Genomic DNA, 14,783 nt, shown 5'->3' on the forward strand with positions numbered 1-14,783 from the left:
TGCATCATGACGCCTTGCAGAACCAAAAACAACAACAACCCCAACAACAAACCCCACCCACCCCCCACCCTGCACCCCTGCGTAAGCTCTAAAGTGCCCCCCAACTTGCAGTGTGCCTGTCGCCCCTTATAAAACTAGTCTACGGAAAGAACCCCAGAGGAGGAAAAGCTCCCCTACTGCCCCCGCCACCCCCCGGACTATCAACCTCCCGGAGGGATCGGAGTCGTGGTACTTAAGTCCTGGTTCAATGTTCGTCACCGGCACCATCTGCGCCACCAGAGCGTTCCACGCCAGGCCGCCCTTGGGGCAGAGTGTCCAACCAGTCTCCGACCATGTCGGGTGCCTCAAAAAAGAAAGTTCGCTCTTCGAACACCACCCGCAACCTTGCAGGAAAGAGCATGGCATATTTTAGTCCCATCTCACGCAGTCTTCTCTTGACCGCCATGAAGCCTTGCCGCTGCTTTTGCACCATCTGAGTGAAGTCCGGATAAAAGCTTACAGTAGTGTTCTGGAATGGCAGCGGGCCGGCCATCCGCGATGCTTGTAGTATGGCATCTCGATCCCTGAAATTAAAGATCCGGGCGACAATCGGCCTTGGTGGGGCCCCCACCTTGGGCCTCCCGCCAGGAACTCTATGGGCCCGTTCGACGGTAAAGAACTTGCTAAGGCCTTTGGGTGCCAGATGGTTCACCACCAGGTCCTCCACGAACAGGTCCACCGACTGCTCCTCCGAATTTTCCGGGACCCCAATGATGCGCACGTTGTTGCGCCTAGCACGGCCTTCGAAGTCTTCCAACCGGCGGGCGAAGTGATCATTTGCTGCCCGGAGAGTACGGACTTCCTGCTGGAGGCCAGAGACATCGCCCAGGAGGCCGGCAGTCTTGAGGTCCAAGGACTGAACCCGCTCATTAGTTTTGCCGAGGTCGGCCCGAACCAGGTTGACATCTATCGATATGGCATCTACTTTTTGTGCCAGGGTCTCAAATTGCTGCCCAATCGAGGACTTCATCCCTTCGATGGCCCCCATGATGTCCTGCAGGGTTAGTTCTGTGGAGGGGGACGCCGCGTCCTTCGAGGCTTCCGACGTCGGGCCCGATTCGCCCGGGGACCCCCTCTGATGGGCATAGCGGTCCATGGTATTAGTCTGGGTGGAGGTGCCCCGCCTGGTGTTCTTGGGCTTCTGTTTTTCGGCGTCCGACCTGGTCGACATCTCAATCTGCCGTGTAGACAATCTCCTGGCCCGTACAGGGTAAATGGGCATGCAACCAGTGGCTGGCGCCGCGCACGCCCCGTCCCGGGCGCCCTGGAGACTGGAAGGAGAAATCGAAAGTGAAAGTGAAATCCCCTCCACCTCCGACGACTCCTCCCCGACCAGGCCGCTGTTGTTCAATTAGGGCACGGGCACTGTGCCAACGCAAGTCCCGGGCACCGTGCGGGGATTAGGCCCCAAACTTCCAGGCAGTATAACTTCGGTCTCCGGTGGGCGATTTCGACCCGGACAACGGTTCCCGCCTCAGCAGCAGATCCTCTCCAATAGTCCGGGCATCAAGTACAGGATAATAGACAGGATAGATGCCGGAGGGAGCGAGGGTCTCGGGAGCTCTAGGCTCACGCGGCCATCTTGATCACGCGCTAAGCTCCTCCCCCACCTGAGTTATCTTGATATTTTTATTGTTGCCTGGAAACATCCTGATGCACAAGGAAGTTCATGTGCTTTTAAAGTAAAGATTATTTTTAAACACAGCACCCCCCACCAAAGTCAACTCCAGGTGCAGCTGCACCAGTCCCACCGCCCTAAAGCCAGTCCTGCTCCCAGCAATGGGGCAGGACAAGCGTTTCCAGAAATGGGGCAGAGCCTCATAGCCATTATATGAGGAAAAAGATCTTTGTAAGTGGTGGGGTGTGATACTTCCCCCAAATTCCAGCAAGCAAAGCAAGTTAACAGATTTCTTGTTGATGATTTAACGGGGAGCAGTCTTCTCCTCAGAGAATTTATGAAACTTTTGGGATCAAATTTGTAAAACGCCATAGACCCATATGGGCATTCGTGAAATATTCCAGTACTTTCATGGTGCACCAGGGAAGCCTGGCCTTTCCTAGGAGCGGATCTCGTTTGTTTCAAATGTCTTAAATCAGAAATGACTTCCTCTATACCATGGTCATCATTTTTTCATGAGTGAGCCCCTTATGACAACGAGTGCATCCATATGACAGTGCCAGGAATGTACCATGGACACTTCAGCCATGGGAACCCCCAAAAAATCCCTGTATACAAGGATCAGCATTTTCCCATTGACACCCCCTATAAAATGAGTACAGGAAATCTTATGACAAGAGTTACCTCAAATACCAGTTCCAACAGTTTGCTATGGATCCACCCCATATGCCAATAAATATGTGTATCATGTCAGGGTCTTCAGCCAGGTATGGTGGTGCGTGTGTCTGCCTCTGGGTATGACCGTTCTAGTCCCCACAGCCAATGACAGTGTCTTCAGAGAAGCATGCCAGGACCTGCAGTTTGCATTGGTACCACCCCCATCCATATGTTATTAGTATTCTTGTCCATAAGGCAGGTGTAATGTCCAGTATGCCAGACCAGCAGCACACTTGCACGCACACACACACACTCACTCATGCACACAAATTCTCTCATACACACATTCTCACTATATCTCTTGCACTCTTTCATACATTTGCACTCTGTCACACTCACACACAGACACACTGCCGGCCACACTTTCATTAGTCAATCTGCTTTTACTGTGTTGCAAAAGCTCGCCCTGCTGATTCTGCTTTACCCGCCTTACCTTTTAGTGAAGCTCAATAAAAACATATTCTCTATTAAAAAATAATAACATATTGTCTTGTCAAAGTTTGTCACAAGTATGATGTGAATGAAAAGTACACTTCCTTAAAATAGCTGTACTGGGCTTGTATTTGGTTTCCCGTGTGGATCCAGCAGTTACATTATTGGAAATGAACGAATCCACGTTCTCACATGTAATATCACAGCTTCCACCTGATCCTAAGAAATGCTTGACTTCTTTGGCAACCTTGGATTTCATCCTGAAACACTTTGCATTTTGGGGTTTTTGAGACCGAACTTACAATGTAAAAAAACACGACATGTCCCGGAATGAAGCATTGAGGTGAAGGAAAAGCCAGGAATGGCTGAAGGTGTCACATGATCCTCAATACAGTGCCATACCCCAAAACCTCAGCCCTCGTCTCCCTCCTCGCGCCATCCCACATTATCAGTCCACCCCCCCTTGCACCAGCCCCGTTGTTGCAGATGGAATTAAGTAGGCATCTTGTACCAAGAAAAGAACAGGTATTGTGTGTGTGCCTTTGTAGAAATATGTGTATATTCAGGAGAGTTGTGTAGTTTTTATATGGGCAGAGCAAGAGACGTCCTCATTTAAGTGCTGGGTGATGGGGAATAGTGTGAGTGAGTGCAGCGTGAGTGGTTTAAGTGTAGAGTGAAAATTGTGCCGATGTGAGTTTTGGGTGAGCTGCATGAATGCAATGTGAGAGGAGAGCCCATGTGAGTGTCTGGTGAGAGAAGTGCGTGCAGGGTGAGAGGAGTGAGTGCATGGTGGTGTGAGCGGCGTAAATGCAGGGTGAGAGGTTTGTCAGTGTGAGCGCAGGGTGAGAGGAGGAAGTGAAGGGTGAGGGGTGTGACTCCAGGGTGAGCACTGTGCTTGTTTGTGTGGTATAAGTGCAGGGTGAGTGTTGTGCCCATGTGAGGGAAGGGTGAGCTGTGAGAGTGACTGGTGAGTGCATGGTGAGAGAAGTGCGTGCAGGGTGAGAGGAGTGAGTGCATGGTGGTTTGAGCGGTGTAAATACAGGGTGAGTAGTGTGCCTGTGTGTGGTGCAGGATGAGCGGCGAAAAAGAAGGGTGATCTGTGAGAGTGACTGGCGACTGCATGGTGAGAGGAGTTAGTGCAGAGTGAGTGTGGTCCCTATGAGTTCCCTGTGTGCAGGCAGGATGAACAGAGTCCCCGTATAAATTCAGGCTGAGAGGTTTGTCAGTGTGAGCGCATGGTGAGTGGTGTGCCTCCAGGGTGAGCGCTGTGCTTGTTTGTGTGGTATAAGTGCAGGGTGAGTGTTGTGCCCATGTGAGTGAAGGGTGAGCTGTGAGAGTGACTGGTGAGTGCATGGTGAGAGGAGTTAGTGCAGGGTGAGAGGAGTTAGTGCAGAGTGAGTGGTGTGTCCCTAGGAGTTCCCTGTGTGCAGGCAGGATGAACACAGTTCCTGTATGAATGCAGGCTGAGAGGTTTGTCAGTGTGAGCGCATGGTGAGTGGTGTGCCTCCAGGGTGAGTGCTGTGCTTGTTTGTGTGGTGTAAGTGCAGGGTGAGTGCTGTGCCCATGTGAATGAAGGGTGAGCTGTGTCTGACAGGAGTGCCTATGTGAGTACACAGTGAGCAATGTGACAGTATGAGAATAGGGTGAGAGGAGTGACTGCTGGGTGAGTGAAGTGACATGCGTTTGGGTGCGGGTGAAAGTACTGAGTGGGAGGAATGAATGCTTGGTGAGTGATGTGCTTGTTTGAGTGAGATTGCAGAGTGAGCAGTGAGAGTGACAGGTGAATTAAGTGTCACATGAGTGCAGGGCGAGTAGTGTGCTCGTCTAAGTGCAGGGTGATAAGCGTAAGTGCATGGTGAGTGATATGAGTGCAGTGTGATCACTGAGTGCATGGTGAGCGGTGTGCTTGTGACTGCAGGGTAAGCTGGAGGGAGAAAAGCGTCTAGTTCATGGCAGGGGAATAAGTGCACTGTGGTCACTGTGAATGCAGGGTGAGTTGTGTGCTTGTGTGAGCGCAGGGTAAGTGGAAGATGAACAGTGTGAGTGCAGTGTGATCACTGTAAGTGTAGGGTGAGCAGTGAAAGTGACAAGTGAATGGAGTATCATGTGCGTGCAGGGTGAGTGGTGTGTTTGTGTGAGAGCAGGGTGGAGGAGGGTTAATGGTGTGAGTGCATGGTCAGCAGTGTGAATGTAGTGTGATCACTGTGAGTGCAGGGTGAGCAGTGAAAGTGACAAGTGAATGGAGTATCATGTGTGTGCAGGGTGAGTGGTGTGTTTGTGTGAGTGCAGGGTGGAGGAGGGTTAATGGTGTGAGTGCATGGTGAGCAGTGTGAATGTAGTGTGATCACTGTGAGTGTAGGGTACACATGAAAGTGAAGGGCGAGCGGTGAGAATGAGGACGGAGTTGTCTGAAGGCCGGATGTATTCCCAGATACGTAGTGTAGCTCAGCATTGTATTGACCGTTGGCATAGGGTTTCAGACTTAAGTTAAACTATTGCTATTATGGCATCACTCAGGGATGGAGGGTGGAGGAAATAAATAACATTCTGATCCTGCAACAAATTTTCAGTCTCCTGATTAGGGTTTCCATCTGATCGGATTTATACAGGCACCCCGTGTATTTTGGTGTTCCAGCCAATACAAAAATAAGCGAAATCACCTAAAGCGGGTATTTGTAGCACTTATTTGTGAATGCTTCAAACATCAAATATAAACAGCACTTTTAAATGCATTCTAGGGCTTCATTAATGATCCATGACCAATAATGAAAGGAAACAAAGACAGAAAAGTCGTGTACATACCATTTTATTTACATCCCTATTTAATGTCAAGGTGAGGCCTTTGCAGACTCTTTAAACAGCAACAAAGGGCCGTATTTTTCTCTTGGAAAGGTGACATCCCTACTCCTGAGATGCCTTTTACAAACTGCATTCTCCCACTGTGGCAGTAAAAATAAAATACAAATATAAGAGGGTACTGGAACCAGTGAAAATAAAACAAGCAAAGCCTCGTTGACCAGTTCAAAAAGTAATGTAAATGGTCTTTTGAAGACCTGTGAAAAACTCGGGCGTGCCAGAGATAATACTCCAGACCCTGCCCAGCTGAACCCACAGCAGCGCGAGCTGCAGCAGCCCGATCTGAGACACGCGAGGAGGGAAGGGGGAGGGGTTAAAGCCATTTTAGCCCTATGTTCGTTGGGTGTCTGGAGAGAGTACTTGTATGAGTGGATGAGTGAATCGATGAGTGAGTGAATGATTGGGTATGTATGAGTGGAGTGATGAGGTGTTTGAGCATGAGTGAGTTGTTGAATGCCTGGCACTTGGATGAGTTTAATTAGCGGAAGAGTGACCCATTCACAAGGGTATGAGAGGCAATACGTTATTGGTTTCACTGTGTTTATACAGTAATACAATTAATTGGAGAGTCCACGCAAAAGCTTGTATTCTTAGTTGTTCTTTAATCTTTAGATGTTTAGAGTTTGATACAACCCCAGCCAACGCGTTTTGCCCAAGCATGGGTTTCTTCAGGGCTGTTTAAAAGCATACAAAGGGTAATCGTTGTAGAATTTATGATTTATACAAATTTGTGAGAGTTCTAAGAATTAAAAAGTTAAAAAAGTGAGTAGAGGAAAAGCATTGGTATTGTGCTCAGTGGAATTGTGAGAAAATCAGAGTGCACAGATGTCAGGTTGTTTAATAACTGGGGACCTATATGACAATCGTTAAGGGGTGAAGTATTGTGTGGAGTGAAGAGGAAAGTAATGAAACAGAATGTCCATTAGAGGAGATCGATTGTTCTAATAGGGTAACCATCTATTGTGTGAAAAAAGGTCAGAGAGGGGCAGTGAAACAAAAGGATCCCAGAGGAATATGGAGGGGAACGTAAGAAAAAACAGAGCTTACCAAAATGTGGCAGCCAATGTAGCGTAAAGGCGCTCGAAGAGTATACTTACAGGGTGTCAAGTAGTCAAATTGGACCTAAGAAAAAGCAAGAAATGCGATGAATGACCTCATCTAGGATGGAGCTAAGGCAGGAGGGTGATAGTTCGTGTGAGTGAAACTATGAAGCCACGGACCTCACAGTGCACTTGCACTGTAGTTGATGGGCGGTTGCGGACACTTGATAATGTCTCAAAAGACTAGATCCTGGGTGAATAAATCTAAAGAGAGAAAATGGCAGATAATAGGAGCTGGCGAGAAAGTTTATGGGTAATGCAACAAAAGGCCAACAGACATTGATAATGTAGAAGTTATAATGAGACGTATGAGGCTCTTTTCCCCCCTCTCTTACTTTTGGCCCTTACGTAAGAAATACGGACCAGCATACGTACTACCAAGTGTTCTCTCCCCCCTCCGATCTCCTGTACGCATAAGCTCAGCTTCATTGCTTATACTCGGCTACTATGACAACTCGAAACAGCGCTTAATCATGATTACTTTAAGTAGAGTTGACTATTCCCTACACAACCGAGCCTCATACGTCTGATTATCAACTGTCTGTGCATGAAAATAATGTACCTAATAAAGGTCTTGGATACGCCCTGTTTCTCAGGGTTTTTTTTCTGACTTGCATGTAGACTTGTATAAATTTGTACGCAATGCAAAACTAAAACGTCATTTTTCTGTGAATAACTACGAACACCATACAGCAAATTTGCCTAAGACACACACCGACATCACAGTATCTCATGTGAAAAATGTCGCCACACTACTATCCATTGATGATGATAATGGCTCGACAATCAGCAGTGTACTAGCAGATTTAAACATCAGACAAGACTACTCGTGTGATAGTGGTCTGCACATTCGCAGCAAATTCACCCCACAGAGCACTCATCTCAATAGTATTGAAGTATTTCATGGTTTAGTATCTCAAGACCTTTATTGTCTGGAAGACAAGTTACAAATGCGCTCAAAGAAATACAGAAAAGATAATCTCACCAAGGAAGAAAGAACAGCTATGTACAACCTTAACACTAATGACTCCATTATCATCAGGGAGGCGGACAAAGGGGGAAATGTAGTGGTGATGAATAGGGAAGACTATGAGGAAGAAGTACTCAGACAACTCAATGACACTACGCACTACATCAGACTTCCCACCAATCCATGTCCCCTAGCAACCACACAAATCAATGACCAACTTTTGCGCTGGAAAGAGATTGGACTTCTGTCTGACACTGAACACAAATTCCTCACAATCCAAAATCCAAGATATCCTTGCATATATCTTCTACCTAAGATACATAAGAAACAACCATTCCCTCCTGGACGCCCAATCATCTCGGGCATTGGCTCCATGACTGAAGCAATGGCCAATTTTGTGGACACATTCTTGCAGCCCCTGGTCACCAATTTGCCGTCATACGTAAGAGACAGCACTGACATTCTCAACAAACTGGAAGACCTAGAGTGGGAAGACGGCATGTGGTTCGCCACACTGGACGTGGTATCACTATACACATGTATCAAGAAAGATCTGGGCATAATGGCTACTGATTTCTTTCTTGGAAAAAGACAAGCAAGCCTATTAGAACACAACACCATGCTCTTGTCCAGGATTGACCTTATCCTGGACAACAACTTTTTTTTTTCAACTACACCTGGTACAAACAGGAGCAGGTTACTGCGATGGGTTTCAAATTTGCGCCCTCGTATGCAAACCTGTTCATGGGGTGGGTAGAGCATATACACGCTTGGTCACAAGCGGCCTCAGAATGGACTGGACATATCCAGTTCTGGGGCCGCTATATCGATGACATTATCATTAAATGGACTGACACAGGACCACAGTTAAAAGAATACTTTAACTTTCTCAATCAGAACACATTTAACGTGGCCTTCACCTTAGAGATGTCACTCACATCCATACACTTAGTGGACCTTGAACTGTATATTCACAATAAGAGGATACATAGTACACTCTATAGGAAAGACACGGCAGTTAACAGTATCCTACACTATACCAGCTCTCATCCTGCATCTACCAAGAAGGCCATACCATATGGAGAAATGGTACGCATTCGGAGAAATTGCAGTTAGGATGACAATTTCGAAAATCACACAACACTCACCACGGACAGATTGCACAAGAGAGGATATGAACACAACATCTTACAGTTGGCTAGAAACCGGGCCAGGAAACTCAGAAGGGAAGACATACTCAAAAATACTAACAAGGACTGCTACAGGTGCAAGGAGAGACCCTCATTTATCATGACACACTCTACTCTCAACCATGAGGTGTTCAAGATACTGGACAAACATTGGTCACTCCTAAAAGGAGCACCTGGGGTCAACAACATCATCTCACAAAACCCATCCATGACCTTCAGAAAGAGTAGAACCATTAGGGACAACCTATGCCCCAGCTATACGGTTCCTCAACCTCCCAAACAAGGTTGGCTACACAAACCTTTAGGATTCTACACTTGTAGTTCCTGCAACATCTGCCACTTAGGATGCAACAAAACCACTACCTTCAGGTACAACTCAGACAGACAACACAAGATACACCACTTCATCAACTGCCTTACGAGCTTTGTGGTATATGTCCTGATCTGTGGGTGTAACAAAATCTATGTAGGCAGCACCGTGAGGCGACTCAAAACCCGCATCCAGTAACATCGCAGAGCAGCGCTACATGGCGACACTACATATGCCATAGTCTCGCACACCTGCATAGATGGTGTGGATAGATCCAAGTTTCGCTTCCATGGCATAGATGTGGTAATGCCTGCAAAAAGGGTTGGGGACTGAGAACTCACTCTTATACAACTAGAAGCTAAATGGATCTGTACACTACGGTCAGCCACACTAGGATTGAATAGTGATAATGAGATGCCCCACTTCCTCTAATCACACCTACACCTCCATGTTAACAATACATGTCTCTTATTCCCAGATCAATGTAACCTTTCTATCTGGAAATACTTTAATTTCTCTCACTGCCTCTTAAAGAATGTATATTGTAACTTTATTTTAAAATGTATGTATGCTGCATTTACTCAAATACATGCACAACAGCAATGGCAGTGGACTAGAATGTGCACCATTCCCAATTGTGTTACTTTATGTGTCTGTAACCTGTCCAGAACTTTTCAGAAATCTCTGTTCCAAATTTACCTCTTTGGACTTTGGGCTATGAATTGTTTACTATTTAATGTGACGCTTAGAACATGTTCAACTAAAATACTATTAGGGGCGTCTACTTTCATTACTGTCCTTAAATGTTAAACACATGTCATCCTTTGTCATCAACTTGACCAGTCTGTCACTCTATAACTCAGTCACCTTTTATGTCATGTCAAACTATGTAACACTCTTCGCTCTTTAGATAAAATAATTGTCTTCAAATCCTATCTTGGCTTTTTCCTCTTCCTTTTCGGTTGTCCTCTTCTCTTGGTCTATATAACCAATAGATAGCTACACACACCCTGCACATGCTTGAGTACCCCTATTTTCACTTCCCACCTCACCAATGTTTATGTTGTCCCTGACACACACAGAAGGACCTATCAGCCTTTTTCGCTTTCCTTGGATGGAGTTAATTTCGTATGCTCTTAACGCAGTATTTCACAATTAGTCCCTTTCAATAACAATTAACTTTTGTAATTTTAATTTCACTTTATAATACAGGCTTAGGTGACTTTTATTTCCACACTTTCTTCCTGCATTACGGGCATCTTAATTTCTTTAACAACATAGCGAGGATTTTGGGTGCAACAGTCTAGTTTCCCACTTTACACTACAACCCGGAAGTACTAGAAGGACCCGGGCACCGGAACTCCTCCAACATGGAGGACTTACTGAGCATTTGCGGTCTAGTCTCTCCGCACACTCACTTGCCCCAAACCGGAAGTTCACCACCGGCGCGTTCGTTAAATACACGTCTAACTTGTTGACCCGTGCACCGATCAACTCAGAAGGACATACCGGAACGGCAGGCTCCCCACTCAAGGACCTCCCACACTTTAATTGAAGTAAGTTGTTACTTGGCTGCCTGCGCAGCTGCGGGGCTTACTTAATGGTTCATTTCCCTAATTTCATTCATAGTTACCGTCTCTCTGGATTATAGACTGTCATGTGTAGTAGAATAGGACTTTTTAAAAATCTAGCATAACTCGTACTCTGAGCGCTTCCATCCGCTCCCTTTTTTGAACTTTCATGATCTACGTCATGAACTTGTACCGATCTAAGGACTATAGCTTAACAGTGTTCTTTAATCCCCTGCGACTAGCCTCATACAGAGGTCGCCATTAACCTAGCAGGCAGTTACTCTTTCCCCCTCTTACTTTTTGGCCCTTAAGTAAGAAATACGGACCAGCATACGTACTACCAAGTGTTCTCTCCCCCCCTCCGTTCTCCTGTATGCATAAGCTCAGCTTCATTGGTTATACTCGGCTCCTATGACAACTCGAAATAGCGCTTAATCCTGATTACTTTAAGTGGAGTTGACTATTCCCTACACAACCGAGCCTCATACGTCTCATTAGAACTTCTACATTATCAATGTCTGTTGGCCTATTGTTGCATTACCCTTAAACTTTATCGCCAGCTCCTATTATCTGCCATTTTCTCTCTTTAGATTTATTCACCCAGGATCTAGTCTTTTGAGACATTATCAAGTGTCCGCAATCGCCCATCAACTACAGTGCAAGTGCACTGTGAGGTCAGTGGCTTCATAGTTTCACTCACACGAACTATCACCCTCCTGCCTTAACTCCATCCTAGATGAGGTCATTCATCGCATTTCTTGCTTTTTCTTAGGTCCAATTTGACTACTTGACACCCTGTAATTATACCCTTCGAGCGCCTTTACGCTACATTGGCTGCCACATTTTGGTAAGCTCTGTTTTTTCTTACGTTCTCCTCCATATTCCTCTGGGATCCTTTTGTTTCACTGCCCCTCTCAGACCTTTTTTCTCACAATAGATGTTTACCCTATTAGAACAATCGGTCTCCTTTAATGGACATTCTGTTTCATTACTTTCCTCTTCACTCCACACAATACTTCACCCCTTAACGATTGTGATATAGGTCCCCGGTTATTAAACAACCTGACATCTGTGCACTCTGATTTTCTCACAATTCCACTGAGCACAATACCAATGCTTTTCCTCTACTCACTTTTTAAACTTTTTAATTCTTAAAACTCTCACAAATTTGTATAAATCATAAATTCTACAACGATTACCCTTTGTATTTTTTTAAACAGCCCTGAAGACACCCATGCTTGGGCGAAACGCGTTGGCTGTGGTTGTATCAAACACTAAACATCTAAAGATTAAAGAACAACTAAGAATACAAGCTTTTGCGTGGACTCTCCAATTAATTGTATTACTGTATAAACACAGTGAAACCAATAATGTATTGCCTCTCATACCCTTGTGAATGTGAACTTATCCTATGGTCTTTTTGGCAGCTGGCCATCTGAGGTGGGCAATACCCTCATTACTATAGAGTGACTTGTCTAGGCAGTGCATTCATCTATAACCTAGCTGCTTTCTTCTGTGCCTCTTAGCGGAAGAGTGACTTGGGTGAATGATTGGGTCCAGAGACGGAGTGAATAAGTAGTTGGATGGAGTTAAGTGAAAGGGTGAGTGAGGGATTACGTGACTGAATAACTAAATCAGCGAGTGCACCAGTGCGCTGTGAGTGTGTTGGTGGGCACATGTATCAGTGAGAGAGTGAGTAGGTAAACAGATGAGTGACTACGTGTGTGGGTTTGCGGAGCAATCTAGGGTGAATGACACATTAAGTAGATAATAGTAGTGGTGGTTGAGTGAGTCTGTGAACGACTCAGTAGTTGGATGAGCTGGGTGAGTGATTAAGTCATAGAGTGAGTGGGTAGGAGAGTGAGTGAGCTAGTGGTCGAAGTGCATTAAAAAAGTATGAGAACTGTGATGCTGCATGCAATTGGGGCTGGGATCAAAGGTATGGCTAAAACCCCCAAAGTATTCTGTAACTTTATTCAGTCTTTCATCTTCAGGAACTACATATAAAATAAGGCACAGCCAAAATGAAAAACAAACGCAAGTTAAGTTAATCAGTGGGAAGTGCACTATTGTACATTATGAAACCTCTATTAGTTAATGCACTGCAGAGGTCTGTGTGTGTAACCAGAAAGACACAGCACTGAACCCAGGTTGGTACAGTGGAGAATAGTAACTCATGTATGTTTAGTGCTCCGAGGTCCCAGTCTGTGACAGAAAGCACTGTGAATATGTAAGTCATTATTTTAGACTTGCATTACACACAGTAGAAGATAGGCTGCTAAAAATGCACAAAAAGGATTAAGATAAAAAAGGCTTCCAAAATATAGATTTTAATAATAACCAGGATGTATGTAGTGCAGTTATATTTATAACTGTTCTTTAAAAGAGCACACTTCACAGCTCAGCTGGTAACTCTTTTTTAATGTGAATCAAAAGGGTGTGCAGTTCCTAAAGGAAGGTGTGGGGAAAGGGAGGTCTTTCTTCGCGATGCCCTCACACACCCCGAGGGATGTCATGCTTCATCATTGGGCCGTGCTCCTCGTCGGGCCGGCGCTACAATGCCCGATGGGCTCCCGTAAACGGGGCTCTTTGGCAGAGATCTTTTGAAGAAGCCGTGGGGTGCATGCGGGTGTGAGGGCTGGGTAGTGCACAGATGAGTGGATTAAAATAAGTCTGGAGCAGTCCTATTCTGATATTCTTTATTTACTAAGGTAGCTCCGGCTTAATTAAAGTAGTGTTAGAGCCCTAAGTGGATGCAATGTTCCTAAAGAGCTGTCACAGTGTAGTGGGTCAACATGTTTTGTGCCTGAGCTGCCCCTAACGGGTCATGTGGCACTTCATCAGGACCTAGAATAGTGAGTGAGTGGTGCACTACCATGAGTCTGGTTCCCTAGATATGCTTTGATATCCAGACGTGGTAGAGTGGTACCCTAGTAGACTTATACTGGGGTAGTGTAGACCCCCAGTATAGGAATATACAGCTTTACGGGGGAGGCAGAGCATGTTGTTGCTCTGATGGGAAGGGTGGCAGGCAACTAGGGTTGTTCCTACCCTTGCTCCTGGCCCAATGATGAAGCATGACATCCCTTGGGGTGTGTGAGGGCTTCACGAAGAAAGACCTCCCTTTCCCCGCACCTTCCTGTAGGAACTGCACACCCTTTTGATTCACAGTTCTCCTTTGGAGCTAGTGTGCAGGACCTGTTTAAATACAGCTCCCAGTCCCTCCTCTTTGTAGACAACTCTTTTTTAATACCACTCAAAAAGAGTAAACCTGTGTCATCAGGAAGCTTCAAATTATTCTATCAGTTTAAGCCAAGACCATCATCTACGCCCACTTTACATTTGCAGATTGACCTGTTGTGAATGTTTACATTTCTTTCAGGTAAGCAGGCACCCTGGCAGGAAGGCTTGTTTAACTGTCTGCCTGCCCGTACCTCGGTTTCACAGCACAGAAGATTCTCTGCCTTACACTTCAGCTGAGTCACCTAGCTTGGACCTAGCTTTTCGGAAGACACCGGTGTGTGGGTTCACCACAGAGGGGCCATCCCTCACTCTGGCCATCAGGGGGCATCAGACCCACACAGGTAGGCGAAAGGTACATTTGGACTCAATGACCATACAGTCTATGGCTTCTGTAAGGAGACAGCACCACAGCGGGAACTCCAGGATGAGCTTGAATCAAACTCCAAAAGAATCATCTCACTATGTACATGTATCAGCACAAGTGATCAGGTTTTTTGAAAAGTGTTCTGAAAAATCTATTGCCTTTCAGATAATGCCGCCTGTGCTGCGGTTTAAAGGTAATAACCAGACTATGCCCCACTGACTGAACATGAGCTGTGCAGGAAGGTCTCCTCTGGTGATGTCTGGTGATGACATTGACCAGTGCGTCTATGGCAGAATATCGAGAACAACAATGCCATGATACCATGATACAAAAAAATCATGTCAAAAATATTATCTACAAAAATGTAAATTAC

The sequence above is a fragment of the Triturus cristatus genome, chromosome 9 (assembly GCF_964204655.1).
Source record: "Triturus cristatus chromosome 9, aTriCri1.1, whole genome shotgun sequence".
In the NCBI taxonomy this organism is placed as follows: Eukaryota; Metazoa; Chordata; class Amphibia; order Caudata; family Salamandridae; genus Triturus; species Triturus cristatus.